This window comes from Salarias fasciatus, chromosome 5 (assembly GCF_902148845.1).
Source record: "Salarias fasciatus chromosome 5, fSalaFa1.1, whole genome shotgun sequence".
NCBI classification, from domain to species: Eukaryota; Metazoa; Chordata; class Actinopteri; order Blenniiformes; family Blenniidae; genus Salarias; species Salarias fasciatus.
This window is the reverse complement of record NC_043749.1, coordinates 32,912,110-32,926,032: the sequence shown is the minus strand read 5'-3', so window position 1 is coordinate 32,926,032 and position 13,923 is coordinate 32,912,110. Positions and strand designations below refer to the sequence as shown.

General features: G+C 46.4%; 3 long non-coding RNA genes across 4 annotated transcripts; all 3 read left to right on the top strand.

Annotated features, from left to right (window-relative positions):
* Positions 1 to 499, top strand: LOC115388745 (uncharacterized). The gene is made up of 3 exons (XR_003931507.1): positions 1 to 34; positions 112 to 247; positions 323 to 499. It is a non-coding gene; the product is annotated as an uncharacterized LOC115388745 (long non-coding RNA).
* A 1,902-nt stretch (positions 500 to 2,401) lies between these two features.
* Positions 2,402 to 4,713, top strand: LOC115388734 (uncharacterized). Of its 2 annotated transcripts, none has more exons than XR_003931496.1 (4): positions 2,402 to 2,541; positions 2,604 to 2,674; positions 2,748 to 2,809; positions 4,655 to 4,713. It is a non-coding gene; the product is annotated as an uncharacterized LOC115388734 (long non-coding RNA). The 2 variants fall into 2 exon arrangements; XR_003931497.1 differs by lacking the exon at positions 4,655 to 4,713 and adding an exon at positions 2,881 to 3,013.
* A 180-nt stretch (positions 4,714 to 4,893) lies between these two features.
* Positions 4,894 to 5,450, top strand: LOC115388736 (uncharacterized). The gene is made up of 3 exons (XR_003931499.1): positions 4,894 to 4,944; positions 5,021 to 5,156; positions 5,232 to 5,450. It is a non-coding gene; the product is annotated as an uncharacterized LOC115388736 (long non-coding RNA).
* Positions 5,451 to 13,923: the final 8,473 nt, after the last annotated feature.

The window sequence follows — 13,923 nt, the reverse complement described above, 5'->3', positions numbered from 1 at the left end:
AGGTGAAGGAGCAGCACGTGAAGGAGGTGCTCGGGTACGGGCCTGCGCTCCTCCGCGCCGCACGCCGTCCACCGCGCTCACCACCCCCGCTGACCCGAGCCGCTCTTTCAGCCAGTGCACCCACATCCACCAGAGGCGCGAGGAGATGGCCGACAAGATCCAGAAGATCTCCGGCCAGACGCAGCAGCTGAGGGCCGAGATCAAGAGCCTGAGGGACGTCTGCGGCGAGGAGACGGAGAAAGCCCAGGTACCGGCGGCCTCCCGCAGCAGCGGCAGGCCACTTCCTGTTCCCACGCTGACGCCTTCCTCCTGTCCCCTCCAGGCCATCTACAACACCCTGTCCGCTGCCGTGGACAAGCTCCACCAGCGCATCCAGGCTCACTCCAGAGACCTGAAGCTCGCCGCCGCCAAGATGTCTGCAAACATCTGAGCCTGTTTACTGTTCTCATATCTTCTCACTTTCACAGCCTGATCAGACCAGGGGGGTTCCACAGTCTGACAGCTCATCTGTTTACTGCTGTTTTGTCTTCTGTTTCATGATTCATAAAGACAAACCAAGTCAACCATGTGTTTGGAAAAAATTCTTTATCACTTGTCTTCATATTTTTCTCATGAAAAGTTTGACCACATGCCGACTCTTCTGTTTTCCTGATCAGCCCAGCCTCTTTGGACTTCAATCTAGAAACACATTTCCACTCTGATTTCACTGTAAAGCTGATGCTGCTGCATGACGACGAAGAGAAAAGAACTGAGGCTGGTTCTTCAGCCGATCCCCGAGCTGACGGGGTCAGAGGTCGTCCTCCTTCGGCCCCCCCGCTGCTCCTTGATCCGAGGCGGGCCGGAGCCTGCTGGACCTCCTGAACGTGGAGACCTGAGTCTTGTAGTCCTTGATCTGGGTCCTGGCCAGACGCAGCTGGTTGATTTCGCCGATCAGAGTCATGTTCTGCTGGACAGACGGCCGTCACATGTCAGGAGATGAAACTCCAGCGTTTAAAGGTGCAGGACGTCACGTTTTCAGTCAAAAAAAGAAACAACGTAAAACTATGTAAATGCATAGTTTGTCTTTTTTGTCTATTTACAGATGTGATGTAAATACATCAGCTTAACTCCTGGGACAACACACAGGTTCACGTTCTGCTTTCATAAGTGCTCAAAACTTGTTCAATAATTTAATTGACACAACTACAAATGGTGCTTCCACAGGTGATCAAACCTTAAAAGTGTTAAAGTAGAAATGAACACTTATCCACCTCAGCTACAGTGTCAGCCGCGCTGAAACTCTCCCAAGAAGAGGCTTGGACATGCTGAGGACACCCAGGCCGCTCGCTCACATGCTGCACTGCTCACTGGGAAGGCTCTGGCTATCTTGCACAGATGGAAAAGCTCCTGGAAAACATATTGTGTCACATATTTGAAACTGATTTTGTATTGAGATTTTCTGTGTTTAGGTCTGGGGATTTCTATATATTCTCATATAAATATCATACACAATAGGACAATCTTTTTTTACATTGTTTTTTACAGTAAATTAACTCAAGTAGGAGAGAGTTACACAACAACTTCAAGTAACATGTTCATGAATGACCTCTGAACCTGACATACACCTTAGTAGCTGGAGTTCCAGACAAAGCTGCTTCACAGTCAGTCTCCAGTCTCCTCCTCCTCTAAGTGTGGCTGCTCAGCTGTGGGAATACAAGGATGCTGGGAAATGACAGATTGACAGACAGACAGGTGCGCGCGCACGGACACGGGCACAGGTGCACTCACACACACACACACACACACACACACACACACACACACACACACACACACACAAAGCAGCACATTGTGCTTTCTTCTGACCAAATATGAGAAATGTAGAAATGCTTTCGGGTGACTGGGAGACTTCCCTCTTTCCATGTGGAGAATAAACACAGCTCTCCCTCGGTCTCAGATCAGCGTGACTTGTGGTCTGGTGGCGCCCCCTTGTGGGAAAAGGGAAGACGTGTCAATTGATTGAAACTCACACAGTCCAAACTGTACAAATGAGGATTGTTGTTCATGTAACAGATGATCAATGATCCACCTCAATATCTGAGGCCCTTACACCAACTTTGAAAACACCATGTTGTTTGTAGGTCACTTCAAATGCCATTTGAATTTCAGAGCAACATCAGAAAGTTGGTCAAACAGTGCTGTGGAGAAGTGATTTTGGCATTGAAAGGGATGAAATGCTTGACAGACACAGACAAAAGAAGAGTGGAGGTGGTGTGGCGTTGTTCACTCACACCACTGTGGAGTTTCAGGTGCTGGAACACATGTGAAGCATATGTAGTGGTAGGCGTGCACCGGCCTCCAGCACGCCCACCGAGTAACCAATCCCGCTGCGGCGGAGTTGTGATTAGAGTAACTCGCCTCACCTGTGCGTCTCCTCTCCTCTGGCGTCCACACTCCATGCAGCCGATTCCAGAGACAGACACTTCTCCTTAACGCTAAAAGAGCTGGTCACAGATTCCTAGCTCAGGCTTGGTGACCTTGCGGCCGTTCATGAGCTTTGTGGTGAGTTGTACTCGCTCGTTGTTCATTCATAAATTATTTGCATCTAATCCGCGTCATCATAGGTCTCCGGTCTCGTACGTGTGGGCTGCCTTGTAGTTCCTCGCTCTCTATTCTTGCGTGAAGCGCTTTATTGGTGAGTGTAAGCGAAACGTTCATTCATAAAGCCATGTGCAAATTATCATGGGATGTTTTGCGCGCTGTTTCAGACTTACAGCTGGGTGCGAGGTTTGTTTTCCTCCTGCTGCTCCTGGTTCAGAGCGCGGCCTTGGTGAGTAGTGGGGCTCTTCAGTCACAAAGTTAATCCATAAAAGCATAGGCGAATACAGTTTGCTTATTTAGGTTTCCAACCGGGCCTCCTCTTTTCCCCTGATTTGGTACTCCTCTCCGGATTTTCGCGTTCCTCTCCCACTTCCTACTGGCTCCTTGTCTGCCGCTGCGGAGCACTGTGAGCAGGGTGACGTACAGACTGTTGGACCGAGCGACCACTTGAGGGCGCTGGTGCCTTCCACAAAGACAAAGTGTGCGCTCTAAAACAAAATGAAACCAAAACAAATTGCTGTGTGAAAGTGTTTGGGTGGAAAATATTTTAAACCAACCGGAAATGTTTGATTTGATTAATACACTGTAAAATAAAGGTTATATTTTTTTTCTAAATTGCCTCTGTCCTCTTCAGTCCACCTACTTGTGCTGCCTTATTTAACTGCGGGGTTATTTTAGTTTAGTTGCTGGTTATACCAGCTGGCGTTGTCATTGTTTACAGTTTCTAAGTTAATGTTTATATCAACCCACTTCTGACGCCGCTCGGCTACACATAGATTACAATGGATTTCTGATGTACCCTCTTCTTAACCGTCCCTTTTTACCGTCTGGAGTAATAGTCTAGTGGTAGAGCGTACGCCTCTCACCCGAGAGCTCGTGGGTTCGCGTCCCGGCTCTGTCGTATTGTTTTTTTCACTCATTGAAATTCCGGAATTAACTAAAACATTCTTCAAGTCAGCTTCATCAAGAAAGCACAACACTTATTTTAAGTCCATATTTCTTACACCACAACGTTTCTTTGCTTGTTACAAGCAAATGTTCCCACATTTCTGACTTTTTTTCTCGCTTTAAATGGGGCTGTATCATGCAAAATTCACTTTTTCTATGTTTTAACCTTGTTATATAGTTATGTACTCACCAAAAACACCCCCAAAGCGTTTTTTTTTCCTTCATGCCTGCCTGTTTGAGCTTTGCTCGTTGCTGTGCTGCTCAGAGAGGCAGCCCCTCCCCTACCCGTGAAAACGCTCTGTTCCCCATGTGGACGTAACACGGAGAAGATGGCTCCCCTGAGCCCCCCTCCCGCAGCCCTCGGTCATCATTTGTAACTGGGATTACGGATGAAAGCAACGATGAAGCAAGAGCAAGAGTCTGAAGGGTCTGCGCTTGGTGAGTTTCTAACAGGAAAAGACGTTTTTGTGTGTCTTTGGGTGAAGAGAAGCTCGAGCAAAAGAGCTAAAGCTAGCCAGCGTTTTTGTTTTGAACGAGCAAAGCTCAAACAGGCAGGCATGAAGGAAAGAGAAAAAACGCTTTGGGGGTGTTTTGGTGAGTTTAAGTTAATTAATTTTAGTTAATTCCAGAATTTCAATGAGTGAAAAAAACAACACGACAGAGCCGGGACGCGAACCCACGAGCTCTCGGGTGAGAGGCGTACGCTCTACCACTAGACTATTAGTCCAGACGGTAAAAAGGGAGAGTTAAGAAGAGGGTACATCAGAAATCCATTGTAATCTATGCTTCACATGTGTTCCAGCACCTGAAACTCCACAGTGGTGTGAGTGAACAACGCCACACCACCTCCACTCTTCTTTTGTCTGTGTCTGTCAAGCATTTCATCCCCTTCAATGCCAAAATCACTTCTCCACAGCACTGTTTGACCAACTTTCTGATGTTGCTCTGAAATTCAAATGGCATTTGAAGTGACCTACAAACAACATGGTGTTTTCAAAGTTGGTGTAAGGGCCTCAGATAATGAGGTGGATCATTGATCATCTGTTACATGAACAACAATCCTCATTTGTACAGTTTGGACTGTGTGAGTTTCAATCAATTGACACGTCTTCCCTTTTCCCACAAGGGGGCGCCACCAGACCACAAGTCACGCTGATCTGAGACCGGGGGGAGAGCTGTGTTTATTCTCCACATGGAAAGAGGGAAGTCTCCCAGTCACCCGAAAGCATTTCTACATTTCTCATATTTGGTCAGAAGAAAGCTGTGTGTGTGTGTGTGTGTGTGTGTGAAGCTGCAGAAGGAGCTGAAGAACCTGTGTGTGGAGGAGGGCCAGCTGAAGCGAGCTCTGGACATGAAGCTGAACATCCGGCGGCAGAAGAAGGAGGTGAAGGAGCAGCACGTGAAGGAGGTGCTCGGGTACGGGCCTGCGCTCCTCCGCGCCGCACGCCGTCCACCGCGCTCACACCCCCGCTGACCCGAGCCGCTCTTTCAGCCAGTGCACCCACATCCACCAGAGGCGCGAGGAGATGGCCGACAAGATCCAGAAGATCTCCGGCCAGACGCAGCAGCTGAGGGCCGAGATCAAGAGCCTGAGGGACGTCTGCGGCGAGGAGACGGAGAAAGCCCAGGTACCGGCGGCCTCCCGCAGCAGCGGCAGGCCGCTTCCTGTTCCCACGCTGACGCCTTCCTCCTGTCCCCTCCAGGCCATCTACAACACCCTGTCCGCTGCCGTGGACAAGCTCCACCAGCGCATCCAGGCTCACTCCAGAGACCTGAAGCTCGCCGCCGCCAAGATGTCTGCAAACATCTGAGCCTGTTTACTGTTCTCATATCTTCTCACTTTCACAGCCTGATCAGACCAGGGGGGTTCCACAGTCTGACAGCTCATCTGTTTAATGCTGTTTTGTCTTCTGTTTAATGATTCATAAAGACAAACCAAGTCAACCATGTGTTTGGAAAAATTCTTTATCACTTGTCTTCATATTTTTCTCATGAAAAGTTTGACCACATGCCGACTCTTCTGTTTTCCTGATCAGCCCAGCCTCTTTGGACTTCAATCTAGAAACACATTTCCACTCTGATTTCACTGTAAAGCTGATGCTGCTGCATGACGACGAAGAGAAAAGAACTGAGGCTGGTTCTTCAGCCGATCCCCGAGCTGACGGGGTCAGAGGTCGTCCTCCTTCGGCCCTAGCCTCCTCTGTTATACAGGCGCTCAGCTCCACAGCTGCTCAGAGAATGCTAGGTAGCTATGCTAAGCGACCCCGATGGACAATAAATGCATAACTTGGACGACATCCGGCCAAATGTCCAGGTAAGAGGCGATTGGTTTTTTTTACTGCAGTTTGAAAAAGCGATCTTGCTGTTGGCTGTTCTGTGGCATTTTGTGGCAGATTCTGTGGTTTTAGAGGGCTTTGAGTGCTATGGTTGTAATCAACGGAGTCTCAGCTCTCATATGAGAGGCTGTTTGTGTGAATTGTATCAGGTTAAATTGCGCTATTAATATTTCGGCGAGTGGGTTGACACGGTCACGAATATAGTTCATAATTCATTTAGTTCGTGTTTGAGCTGTGTTTGGGGTGTGTAATAATGGCTGAAATGTTCGGTTAGCCCAGGTTTTGCTGTTTAATTTGAGGATAAGCATCATGACATTCTGTCAGAAATAATGCATATTATTAGACAATCTCTGAAATGTTTGCTGTCAGGCCCCCAATTGGGGGGCGCTCGGGCTTAAGGGGTTTTAAAGGGGATATTTCTGTGTACATTTAGGTTGAAGCATTAGCAAGTGCAGTATTGAGCTTTTTGTGAGTTGGGACTGTCTGTTTTCTCCCTTGAATCCATGTTTGGAGCTGAGCAGAAGACTGAAAGACTGTAGAAGCAGTTTGAAAGTTCCTTCACTCGTCTGGACTTGATGTGAAAATATGAAGCAATGAATGATCTGTGGCTGTAGAGGGCAGCAGTACGCTTCGATGAGAAGAAGAAGAAGAAGCGGACACAGGACAGAGCATCAGAGTGAAGCGACAATCGGCTGTGATGAGGTTTTTTTGAAATGGTCTTGGATGTAAATTGTGTGAAAATGAGTGTAAAAGAGGTGAGGCTGTGATTTGTGAGAATGCAGCAGTTGTACATGCGTGTATAAAGAGCGTGAGTGAAGGTGGTTGAATGTGTTTAGTTTTGAAAAGTAAAAACCTAACTAAGCTATTGGGCGATCTGGCAAGTAACTAGCTAGCTAACTGATGGCCATCTGGCATGTGTCCCCCCCAGAAACAGACACTGGGACGACCATCGTGCTTCAGGCACATATTGAGAAGCGGGTCCCTGTGGGACTCGAACCCTGGTTGCTCGCTGTTTCCAGCTGACAGGCGCGGTGACACTTTAACGTAGCCACGCGCACAGGGCGGTTATATAGGCGACGAATGTCCTGTTTAAAGCTGACGTCATCATCTGTGAGCGACGCAGCCAGCCTGCTGGGATGGACGCTGTTAAGTCTGGCCACTAGGGGGCGACGCGACTCTGTGTGCACAACCTCATCTCACCCTGCCCTTCACCTGAAAGGAAACTAACAAAAAATGTTTTGTTTTCTTTTGTTTTTTCATCTCCTCTTCAGGTACACACGCTCCGCTCGCACCGCCAGCTCTGTGTTAGCTCGCAGCAAAATGTTGCACAAACATATTTCACCACTAAAAATTAAAACACCAAGTCAACCTTCATTTATTTGCCACAAAGCAAAAGCTACATCTGGATGTGTGGATGTCTCTTTGTCACGCCACATTTCCAAAAATATCATCAAGGAATTCAATAAAATACCATATGATTATATTTGGAGAAGAAAAAAATATTCTTCTGAGTCAAGGAAACGTGAAAGAGTGATTTATACTGAATTCTGCCATATCTTTCATTTCTTACATTTTTTCTTTGTCAAACATTTGGAGTCCTTTCAATAAAGATATTTATCAAAGAACTAAGATAGCCTGAAGTTAAACTGCCCACGGTAAAAACACTGCTTTGGCAGCTCAAGCAAACATTAGAAAATTAGCTGAAAACATGTCAACAATTCAACTCCTCGTCGTCTGATCTGAGATCAGATTTTCACTCCCTACCAGTCCTACCTGGACCCCTGCTGGGGATGATGATGGTTGATGGAGAAGAGCTTCCATGTGTGTTTCTGGCTCTGACCGTCACCATGTGCTCCTCCCCGGGGTTCAGGCTCAGAGTCACACTCTCACTGCTGTTTGCCACTTCGCTCCTGATCTGCCACTCTTCCTCTCTGCTTTTAGTCCAGGTCACTTCGTAGTCCAGGATCTCTCCTTGGCTCTGATTGGCCAGCAGCTTCTGCACACAAAACACACTTCACCACTCAGAACTCAGTCTGAGATTCAGATCTTGACACTAAACTGTAATACTGCAGTAACAAGATCACTTTTTTCTATTTCTCCTGTTATGAATTGAAGTCTGTAAAACCACACTTCTTTTCCAGACTATTATCATTGTATGAATCTGACCATTAAAAACATGAAGGTGTGTGAGTGTCATGTGACTCACTTTCCACATAACCAGTGTGTGGTTTTCCTTCATCTGCATCCACACATTCAGAGCCTCTGGAACTGTGGGACCAACAGATCATCACTTCCTGTTAAACTCTCGTTGACGTAAAGCACTCCTGTCTCTCTGTGCAGCACTCACCATCACCTCTGGTGTGAAAGACCAAGTCTCTGCTCCAGTCCCCCCACCTCCAGAAGTCCTGAGCTGTTCCACATCGTACCCTCACACTGTACCTCCAGTGAGGGATCAGCTCCTTTAAAACCGCAACCTTAAGGCCCATTCCAACGCTTTCAACCTTGAGACACAATGCAGAAAATCATAAAGATATTCAGGTTCAAACAGGAGCTTCACAGAGGAGCCTTCCATCATCCACTCACTGTTTCAGCGTGATTGATGAGTGTTTGGCATGTTATATTGAGGTCTTTGCACTGCTCCACAGTCCAGGTCCATGTCAAGCTGGCGTTCCTGGAGTTCACAGCTGAAGCTGTCAGAGCGTCTGGAGCGAACATGTGGACTGAAGAACAGACCGAATCCGTCATACTCACAGCCGATATAAGTACAAGCTCCGTAGGAAGTGGTGTTTGTTTGGCACTTGACGTCGACGCAGACCTCTGACGGCTGCTTCAGCAGCAGAGTCAGGCCGTACGTCTGATCGCTGATCTCAGAGGAGTTCATCTCAGCTCCTCCGTAGCCGCTCAGATACATTTGGTCAAACTCTGAGCCGCCGGCACCACGCAGCAAAATGTGGCCTTTCTTCCCGCCTGAAGCACTCGGTCCCGAGGGAAGACGCGCTTCCTCTTCAGGGCTCTAGTTCCTGCAGGGAAACAACATGATGACGTGAGATCAGCTGTTCTTCTGTGGTCTCAGCTCTGAAGCCCTCCCTCCTGAAACATCTGGACCTGAGTAACAACAAGCTGCAGGATTCAGGAGCTGAGCAGCTGTGTGGTTTTCTGGAGAGTCCACTCTGTAGTCTGCAGACTCTGAGGTGAGGGTGGGGTATTAGGGATGGCTTGATACTACCTTTTCATGTCTTCATGTCCCATGCCGGTAGCATGAAATTGAGTATTAGCCAATTCCAATACCAATCTGATACTGATACCAATCCAGTACTGATACCAGTCCAACCTCCTTTAGTGATCAATAATGGTAGCCTTCATCATAATTTTCTGAATACAGACATCTAAAATTCGCACATTCACCATGCAACAAATATTCTGCTCTCCTGAAGGACGAAATAAAATAGCTGACAAAATAACTGAAGTAATGCAATACTGCCATGTTAGGGGTTTTTTTAAATCAAGACTCCAGATTTAACAGCTTTTGATGTTGGTAAAAAAAAAAAGAATGCAACAATGGTTGTATTAATTCCGGATGACTGCCAAAAGGAGATGCTGAAAGCTCTGAATGTTCCCTTCACACATGTGAAGTTCTAGTATGTGTACCCACAACGTCACTGGTGACCTTGTGCATGACCCTAGAAAGGTTATAAGCTCCAGTGTCACCTCAGGTTCGGTTCCTACAGAATCACCTTGACTGATCATGAAGATTCTGAGTGACAGAGTGCTCTGGCGGTCATCCGGGATTCATAGAACCATAGTTACATTAGTAACTTTCATTCTATTTGACACGTTCTGAAAGCCAGAAGGCGGTGCTGAAATCCCTGAATGTCTACAGTACACTACAGTAAACTAAATCTGAGCTGCAGTGAAGCTGTGAGTCTAAATTGAAAATGTAAAAAGTGACACATTCCGTAAGCTTCATGTTTGACTCAGTGAAAGTAGTTCAAAGCAGATTGTTTGGTGCTGAGTTCCTGTCATTATACACACCTGTTCTCACAACCAAATTCTGGAAAAATTACATTCACAGTGGTTCTTCCAACGTTTGCCCGCATCCTTCCATCAGCCTCGGCCATCATGAGGCCGTGATGCACAGCATGATCCACAAGTGGAGCCCTAATTTCACCAGGGATGTACTGACAATCTCCTTCCTCTGTTTGGTCCTCTTCCCCATCCTCAGCCCTTTTCCATGCGGCTGACCTTCCATTTCTGTGTCAGTGTTGGAGAAATGATCCACACTGTCCTGCTTGGGTCTGACACGCTTGTCAAGTGAAGGTTGATGGGATTCAGCTGAGTGACAATGGAAAAGTGACTTGTTACAACTGATAAGAAAATGCTTCTCACACCTGATCAATGAAGCTGAAGTTCACCTGAGAATAGCTTGATTTAAGAGACACTCAGGAAAAACATTCAAAATGTCAGATTTGCTGGACCGATTTTGACTAGTACATTTTCTAGCATGTAACAACTCAAGCAATGAAATGACTGTTAGTTTTATAGAGAATGACTCCAGCATTCCCAAGTATAGTTCATTTTGACTGACATGAGCAAATGACCACATTAAATGCCAGAGTTGTATGAAAAGCATGTGATGCATGTCCTGAAGTATCTGATTTGTCAGAATGACAAACTGCGACTACGATTTGTGTAAATGGCTGAATGTTGTGGAGATTGAACTGTTGTGCAAAAGTGAAATGCGATGTGACAAAGGCACCAGAGTGACTGAGAAAAACTAAACACAGGGCAAATTCTGAGACTCGAATCCCACCTGGCCCCCAGCAGCTCCGAGTGCATAGTCAAGGCTAACCATGAATGGGATGGTTCAAGTGTCACGTAGTACCTAAACCATGGAAGGATCAATGAAGTACTTTCAAGGTCACAAACCCATTTGACAGAAACCTCATTCTGAAGCCTCGGGTCCAACTGGCTTGATAAAGTTTGGATCCATTGGCCAAATCAGACAACAGCAGCTTTAACATGCATTTGGAGTTCTGCAGCTCAGTAGTTTTTTTTCCACCCATTTAAGTCATTCATGTAACCAGTAAACGAAGGCCCAATCCCATTTCTCCTTCTAGCCCTACCCCTTTGAAACGGAGTGCTAAGGGGTAGTGGATCAGTATGTATGCTAATGCGGGAACCGAACTCACTACCCTACAGTCCCAGGCCTGTGTTACAAAGCAGAGCATCACAAAAACATAAAGTAAGAAGAAAACAACAACAACAACAACAAACAAACAAAAAAAGAAAGAAAAGGAGGATAAGTCCTTATCTTAAGACTCCTTTGGCCAAGCTATGGACAATAAGCCAGATCGCAACTTCTGTGCAGAGGAACAGTCCAAACAGTTCAAGAAAGGGTCCCATGTCCTATAAAATTCATATGACTTGTTCTTTAGTAGAGTGGAGAAAGTGTGTGTGTGTGTGTGTGTGTGTGTGTGTGTGTGTGTGTGTGTGTGTGTGTGTGTGTGTGCCTGTGCCCGTGTCCGTGCGCACGCACCTGTCTGTCTGTCAATCTGTCATTTTCCAGCATCCTTGTATTCCCACAGCTGAGCAGCCACACTTAGAGGAGGAGGAGACTGGAGACTGACTGTGAAGCAGCTTTGTCTGGAACTCCAGCTACTAAGGTGTATGTCAGGTTCAGAGGTCATTCATGAACATGTTACTTGAAGTTGTTGTGTAACTCTCTCCTACTTGAGTTAATTTACTGTAAAAAAAAAAAAAAACATTTAAAAATAGATTGTCCTATTGTGTATGATATTTACATGTGAATACATAGAAAAGCCCAGACCTAAACATAGAAAACATCTCTATAAAAAAACATCAATGAAAATATGTGACACACTATGTTTTTCAGGAGCTTTTCCAGAGCCAGAGCCTTCCCGGTAAGCAGTGCAACAACTTTCATCAAGTTGGCGGATGACACCACGGTGGTGGGTCTCATCTCTGGAGGAGATGAGACTGCTTACAGGATGGAGGTGGAGCGACTGTCAGACTGGTGCACCATCAACAACCTCACCCTCAACACCTCCAAGACAAAGGAACTGCTAGTCGACTTCAGGAGGTGTAAACCAGACATACAGCCCATCACACTCAGCGGGGACAGGCTGGAGATAGTGAAAGACTTCAGGTTCCTGGGCACATACATCAGCCAAGACCTGACTTGGACTGCAAACTCCACATCCATTCTGAAGAAGGCACAGCAGAGACTCTACTTCCTGAGGATTGTCAGGAAGAATAACTTAAGAACTGAGCTCCTGGTGTCCTTCTACCGCTGCCTGGTGGAGTCGGTACTCAGCCATGGCGTCTGCTTGTGGTTCTCCAGCTGTACAGTGGCGGAGAGGAAGCAGCTCCAGAGGATTATTAGCACCGCCCAGAGGCTGACTGGCTGCCCTCTTCCATCTCTGGAGGAGATCTATCAGACCCGCTGCCTCAGGAGAGCCCGCAGCAGCATCGGGGATTCCTCACACCCCAGCCACCACCTCTTCCAACTCCTACCCTCGGGGAGGCGTTTCAGGGCAATAAAGACAAAAACACACAGACTCAAAAACAGCTTCTATCCTACAGCTGTCATTGCCCTGAATACTGCACCATAACCAGTCCCTGAACAAGAACAACATGTGACCACCAACTGCGTCATATATTTATATTTATATTGCAAGACACGCAAACTTTTAGTCTATTTATTTTATACCGTTTCTGCACTATTTTTGTCTTGCACTATTTTGTCCTTTTGTCTCTTTTGTTTGTCTGCACTGCCCACGACAGCTGCTGTTCTCAATTTCATTGCATTCTTCTGAACAATGACAATAAAGGAATTCTGATTCTCATTCTGAACATGATGTGAGCGAGCGACCTGGCTGTCTTCAGCATGTCCAAGCATCTTGTTGGGAGAGTTTCAGCACGGCTGACAATTTAGCTGATGTGGATATGTCTTGATTTCTACTTGAAGACTTTTAAGGATTCAGCACCTGTGGAAGCACCATTTGTAGTTGTGTAAATGAAATGATTGAACAAGTTTGGAGCACTTCTAAAAGCAAAACTTGCACCTGTGTATTGTGAGTTGTGTACCTGCAGATGTTTTTTTCTCTTCAGAAATCATTCAATTGCAGGTGTCCAAGTTCTCCAAGTGTCAGATTCAAAAAAGTTGCATGCAAAAGCTCCTCTCCTCTGATTGGCTTTTTCTCCACTGACTGAAGGTACAGATGGTTTTTCAACAAATACGTCAGTGCAGCTCTGTGATGTGTGACTTGAAGATGAAGGAAGGAGAGTCTGTGACTCTTGGCCAAGAACTTGAAATTGATGCAGGCGAACAAATGTTTTTCACCTCATTTATTGAAACACGTTCTCCATTGGTTGTCCACACACACACACACACACACACACACACACACACACACAAAAGCAGCACATTGTGCTTTTTTCTGACCAAATATGAGAAATGTAGAAATGCTTTCGGGTGACTGGGAGACTTCCCTCTTTCCATGTGGAGAATAAACACAGCTCTCCCCCGGTCTCAGATCAGCGTGACTTGTGGTCTGGTGGCGCCCCCTTGTGGGAAAAGGGAAGACGTGTGAATTGACTGAAACTCACACAGTCCAAACTGTACAAATGAGGATTGTTGTTAATGTAACAGATGATCAATGATCCACCTCAATATCTGAGGCCCTTACACCAACTTTGAAAACACCATGTTGTTTGTAGGTCACTTCAAATGCCATTTGAATTTCAGAGCAACATCAGAAAGTTGGTCAAACAGTGCTGTGGAGAAGTGATTTTGGCATTGAAGGGGATGAAATGCTTGACAGACACAGACAAAAGAAGAGTGGAGGTGGTGTGGCGTTGTTCACTCACACCACTGTGGAGTTTCAGGTGCTGGAACACATGTGAAGCATAGATTACAATGGATTTCTGATGTACCCTCTTCTTAACCGTCTGTTTTTACCGTCTGGAGTAATAGTCTAGTGGTAGAGCGTACGCCTCTCACCCGAGAGCTCGTGGGTTCGCGTCCCAGCTCTGTCGT